This window comes from Rhamphochromis longiceps, linkage group LG15 (assembly GCF_057381845.1).
Source record: "Rhamphochromis longiceps isolate RC_006_pf linkage group LG15, R_longiceps_female_GT1.1, whole genome shotgun sequence".
Taxonomy (NCBI): domain Eukaryota; kingdom Metazoa; phylum Chordata; class Actinopteri; order Cichliformes; family Cichlidae; genus Rhamphochromis; species Rhamphochromis longiceps.
The window spans coordinates 41,375,607-41,381,606 of NC_140571.1; positions in this window are offsets into that span (position 1 = coordinate 41,375,607).

Here is a 6,000-nt window from a genome sequence, read left to right on the forward strand (position 1 = left end):
AGCAACGCAGGGATGAAAGGTGGGCACATGTCATCTAGACCATCTTGCCCAGTGCCCAGTAGATTGAAATGCCAGCTCATGCTATGCATAGATTTCAGTTGTTGTGGCAATGTAATGTGGTATCCAGGCCTTTTGTAGCTAAGAATAATGTTTTAGTTTAACCGGCAAACAGGTCACCACGACTGAGACTCCTGTCAAGATTAAAAAGGCTTTTTTATATTCACATATTCTGACTTTATTTATTTTGAAGTCATATAAAACAAGATATATTAAATAAAATTAATTTAAAATTAAGTAGTGCTTCCTCACCATGACACAGTTTATTATTTTCATGTGACCTTGCGCTATATTAATTGTCTAAATATTTCTGCACTCACAATGAAGGGCTTGTTCTAACTCACCAGCTTACATTTTAGATAATTTTTCAGAGGCAGTCAGAGTCAACTTATTGTATTTACAGTGTATAGCAAGCAATCCCCATGGAAATAATCTAGGATTAGCCTGTCTATGCTTATCCCCCCCACACATCTCTGAAATGGATTTCCCCCAAGACATTAACAAGCACATGGCCTCAGACTGCACAGACTGCAGCTCCTGTCATCTGTGATGCCATTTTTGTCCATATGTGAGAGGGAGCTCTCGGAGGACTGGTTTTTGCCAGTGTGGTCCCTGATGATTTTTCTGTCTTTCATGACCAAAGGCATGGGGCAGTGGCACTGTGCCAGTCACAATGGCATGTCATTATGCCCATGTTTGAGACCTCAGAGAGTTGTCTGCCAAAAAGGCACACACAGTGGGTAGTGGGTATCTTAATCACAATGCCTAAACACAAATTCATCTTCTGGCAGCCTCCTTCAGACACTGGACCACGGCAGAGTCAGTACCTCTGTTGCTAGGCAGGGCTCAGGGAGTGTTTAACACTTTAATTGCATGCACTGTATGTCTGAAAACACTCAAAAAAATCTCTTTGCATTTTTTTTAGTCAAAGACAAAGGTATCATACTTATCAAAAGTCATGCAGGATTCATGATAGCAATTGCTGTCTCCAAAATCCCAAACTAGAAATCAGACTTAATAACTGTACAATACAACATGTGTGCATAACAATACAGAGAGAATAGCAGAGAGTAGAGAATTATAGTGGGGCAATAATAGGGTATTAAAATGGAGAAGTAAGTGAGGAATACACACAATGCACAATTTTGATTAAGCAGAGTGGAATAATGGGATGTTAAGTGTGAGGCTGCCATTGCTTAAGGGATCCTGCACCTCACACAGGCTATGATTTACATGAAAAATGCTGCAGTACCACTCTGAGCAGTGCGAAAATCACTTTTAATATGTTGCAGTTCACACAGATTTGAGGGCTTTTAATAATCCTGCAAGTGTTCACAATGTTTTCAATTGGTCACCCTTAAAAAGACCAGTGTTCTTCAATTAGACTGATGGGTGAAACAGGCAGATGGACTTTCATATCCTAATATACACCTGTGAATGCCAAAACAGATCTGTATCTATCTAAAATGAAAATTGTCTCTTCAAAGTGTTCTCTTTGGAAGTCCCAACCTTTCCAAGTGGCATGATAAGTATAAACAGACGGGCTGACTGGTGCTGCTGCCCCTTGAATGACAAGTCAGAGTCAAGTGACCGGTGGGAACAGATGGATCGGGTTTAGAGGGGGCCCTGATGAACTCCGACAGTGTTGCTGTCCCTCGCAGTGTTATGTTGTCCTGGCAGTCATGCGGAGTTTGTTCAGTGTGCGTCATCGGTTCCATGTGGCTCAAAAGGGTGCAGATGTCGAGTCCACCAGATTCCCTACAGTATTAAATGTCTGGCCTGTACTGGCTCCATCTGAATTATTGGTTTTGTCTTCTGCCTCTCACGAACTGTTTGTGGTGCCTTTGGGTACCAGACTCTCTGCCTGACGTAGATGAGCTCTGGAGACTGGCCTAGGTAGTGGATGATGTCGGGAAGCCACAGGCCATCAATGAACAGGAGCCTTTGCTCCTGCTTCCTTCCTTCTCTGGTCTCCTTTTTTCCCTCCTTCCCTCCCTCTCTCCTGTACGCTCCTCCCTCCAGGACTCCCAGGCACACTGCACCTGTCCCTGTACCAAAAATACCGAGGGATGTCAGCAACCCTGCAATCTGTCACCTCTAGGGCCTCACTGACATTTTTAATCATAGAGCGATAGGATCACAGGTATAGACGATATTTACCCCTTTAGCAAACACACTCCCTTACTCAAGGCTTACCTAGGAGAATGATTTGTGAGGATCATTGTTATGGGAGTGGTACACACCGGTTTTGGAGAGAGGTAACAAAAACAGAAGCTGTGTTTCCATCTGAAAGCTTTTTGTCTCTGCACGGTCCATGGGGTAGACACAGCTTTGTGGTTACTCAGACAGAAATACATCAAAGGCTACATGTGACAAAGTCCAATTATTGGAGTGTCAGGATTAAAAGCTAGTATGTAAAACACACTTCGCACTCTCCCCCCTTTCATGCTTTCTTAGTCTCACACCAAGGGGGATAATGATTTCTTCACAGCAAAAGAGAGAGGTTGTTAATGGCTGATGCTGTGAAAGTAATACACAAACATATTGGTACATTTAATGGAGTTCGTAGATTTTATACTTGATCAAGCGCCAACATTGTTCATGCAAGTACAAATGAGTGTAGGAGGGATGATGAGAAATATTTTCCTACCTAACATACTGTATCTACCTGTGCCAAAAAGTTTGTTACAACCCATTGGCAGTTTTTGAAAATGTGTGCTGACAGCAACTTTCCTTGGCCTCACTATAAAACATTTCTTTTGTATCATGGGAAGTGGCAGCCTCGGGAAAAATAACAAAGAATCTCTTGAGCTGGGTACTCTAAATAAATCCCAAATGGAAAAGGCATCCTGTTTTTTTTCTTTATTTTTACCTTTGCAATGCTAATGGTTAATTAATGCAAGAATGAGCAGGCGAAAATGTCCTATAAAGTCACTGTCAGAGCCCCGCAGAGGAGAATACTCATGCACAGGCAGATGTTACCCTTAGGCGACTCAACTACAGAGAGATTTTTCTTGCCTTACCTATCGTATGGACAATAGGAAGAAAAATTATAAAATCATCTTTGTGAGAGGAACAGTGTGCACCTTCATTAGTGCTGCTGTGGGCTGTCGAGGCAGACAGGTGAACAGGGCAAGTAATCAAATGAGAGAAGTTCAAAAATCCACCAACCCCACCAGAGAGATAAGCTGTGCTCCTCAGTCTCAGCTGCTGTATAATTAAGGGTTATGGAGTGTCTCTCATCTCACAATTTTCTATTGCTCTTTGTCAGAGGCAGCCTATATAGTCTGTTGTGGCTATGTCCCATATCTCAGATAAAAAACCCGCCTGGCTAAGAGAATGGCTGCCATCCCTTCTATGGCTGAATAATGGTGTGATGCCCTTGCAGTGCAGCCCCTTGGGGATTATGTTTCAACAGTAACCTGCCAGAGTAAAGGTTGTGGCAGTAATTAAAACCAAATATTTAAGAGCTGGCCAGCAGTCCAGCACTGAATTTTTCAGATGAACGTGGGCCAACCCAGGGACCTTGTTGCCTGCCCAGGGCTCCATGTGCCATACAGTGAAAGTCAAACAGATTGAGTCAGCTCAACTGCTGGCTAACTCACTCAGCTGTAAGGCTGCAAGCCTGTGGGGACCTCTTGTTACAGAGCTGGATTCTTTCTCTCAGTGTTTACTAGGGAGAGAAATGGAATGCACTTCTGACAGCTCTGAGCACTGGGCATGTTCACTGTGCTGACTTAAAAACATTTTAAACAGCAAAAGAGTGTCGTGCTTCAAACAGGTTCTTCCCAACAACTGCTGGCAGTAAGTGCTTCTCATGTTGCGCCTGCCCAAGGCTAATGCATTCATACATTTCACATACTTTGTGATACATTTGGTGCTGTAAAGAATGCTTTCGTTTGGCATTCCAGATTTATTTACGGCAGAAGAAACAACGTTATATCCTGAAGTCTTACATGACTTCCTTGATCTGCGTTTGTACTAACGCCACATATTTAGGCTACACTTTACACCACTGAGGACAGTAATGGAAACTTAATGCACTGCAATTACTAATGAGGTACAATCCGACAGCAGTGTTCCTGGAACAACATAGTAAATGTTGTTCCAGGAACAACATTGCAAGTGACCAATCACATTGTTCTGACGTTATTCTTTGGCACGCCAAGCCATTCGTGCATTTATGAAGTTCCAATGTTGCAAGGACAATATCAATTCTGCTTAGCGTTTATTAAAGGGTTAGGGTTAGGGTCAGGGTCGGCAGACAGAGGCGGTTTCTCGCAGCTTAAGTACAGTTTTTTGTTTTACAGCGGTTTTTCCCGAAGTCGTAAAAGTATGACGTCACAACATTCTGATTGGTCACTTGCAATGTTGATCCTGGAACAACATTTACTATGTTGATCTGGGAACAACACCAACATGACGATATCAGATCGTGCAAACAACGATATGAAGCTTCTCACCTGTTTGCGTCCATCCTTTAAATTACTGCCATTTTGTGGCCAAAGTTGGCTATCGTCTCTGGAAACAGGTTTTTCTCTGCTTGACCGTGAGCTGCCTTTCAATTTAATAAGCCCGTCCACATGCTCTTGACATAGGTTGGAGCTGGACAAGGTGTGAGGCCAGCAGCTTTTTTCTGGTTGTGCTTAAACCTCCAGTCTTTGACAAGAGACTGATGGGAAACTGAAACAAAACAAACTGGCTCTGCTTTCGCTGATCTGAGATCGGATAAAGACTGCATGTTGTATATAAACAGAGCTAGCATTAGCAAGTAAATGAGCATTCGATGCGATTATTTTTATCCTACTGGATACTTTTAATTTTACTAATTACCGTGGCCAAAATGTTGTATGATGTAGAGGCATTAGAGTGCAGTGTGAAGGAGACTTAATATCCTTTATAAAAGCCTTGGTGATGATGAAGGGATGTCAACTCCCACCGTGCCCCGTTTAATAAAACAGGCAAGTTGAGGTGCAACTCAGATAGTCTGGTGTTGTTACTTTAACTAAAGGAATGGTTCTAAAATAAATTCCTCCAGCACTTGTCATTGTTAGCTAATGTTAATTATTTAGAGGTTAATGATAAAATAATAATAGTTCACAACTCTTCAGCCAGAAAGAACTGCAGATAGGTGAAGATGTACAGGGAGATGCAGCAGGCTGTCAGCATGCACAAAAGAAGACACGTAGCAAAAAAATAAGGTATATTTTAACCTTCTTCAGTTTGTCTTCTTACACAGCGAATGGAGATTACGGAGGTGGTCTTTGTCTTTGCTTGCCTTTTGCATGGCACTTCATTATGGTGATATAATATAATGTATAGCTGACTAAGTGGCGACAACAATAGTATTTATTGTTTAGTTGGTATAATTTTCAGGTTTTAGCCTGGTAGTTGTTTGTACACTAGATATGAAACATGACAAAAGTAGGTATGTAAAGAATTAAAAAGAGAGTCAGAGAGAGAAGTTTAAACCTTTCTTATTGTCTCACCTCCACAGCTGGGAAACCGTTGGTCTAAATGTCAGATTGACAATTACAGAAAGTTACAGAAATGGTCAGACACAGCTCCCTCAGTTCTAATGCTGTAAGAAGGAGCTGTGAGTGGGTGTTTCAGACGATGTCTTACCACCCAACAAGCACTGCATAGACTATACTGACATTTTAACAGGCTGGCTGGAATTCAAAACATATGGTTGCATCACTGCATCGGTTGTTTCATTACCAACTCAGATAGTTTTAATAGATTTTCTGCATTGTGCACCTTAAGCAAACGCTGAAAAATTATTTCTTGCCTTTTGTAATATACAAATGCAAATTTAAAACTGTAAGTAAGCACTGATCAAATGTCATCTAGTCCTTTTTGAAGCAAGTTGGTCTTTTGATTCACTCACCTCTCTGTCTAAAAACCAAAATCACAGACCGCTGCCAATTCCTCCCTGGCAGC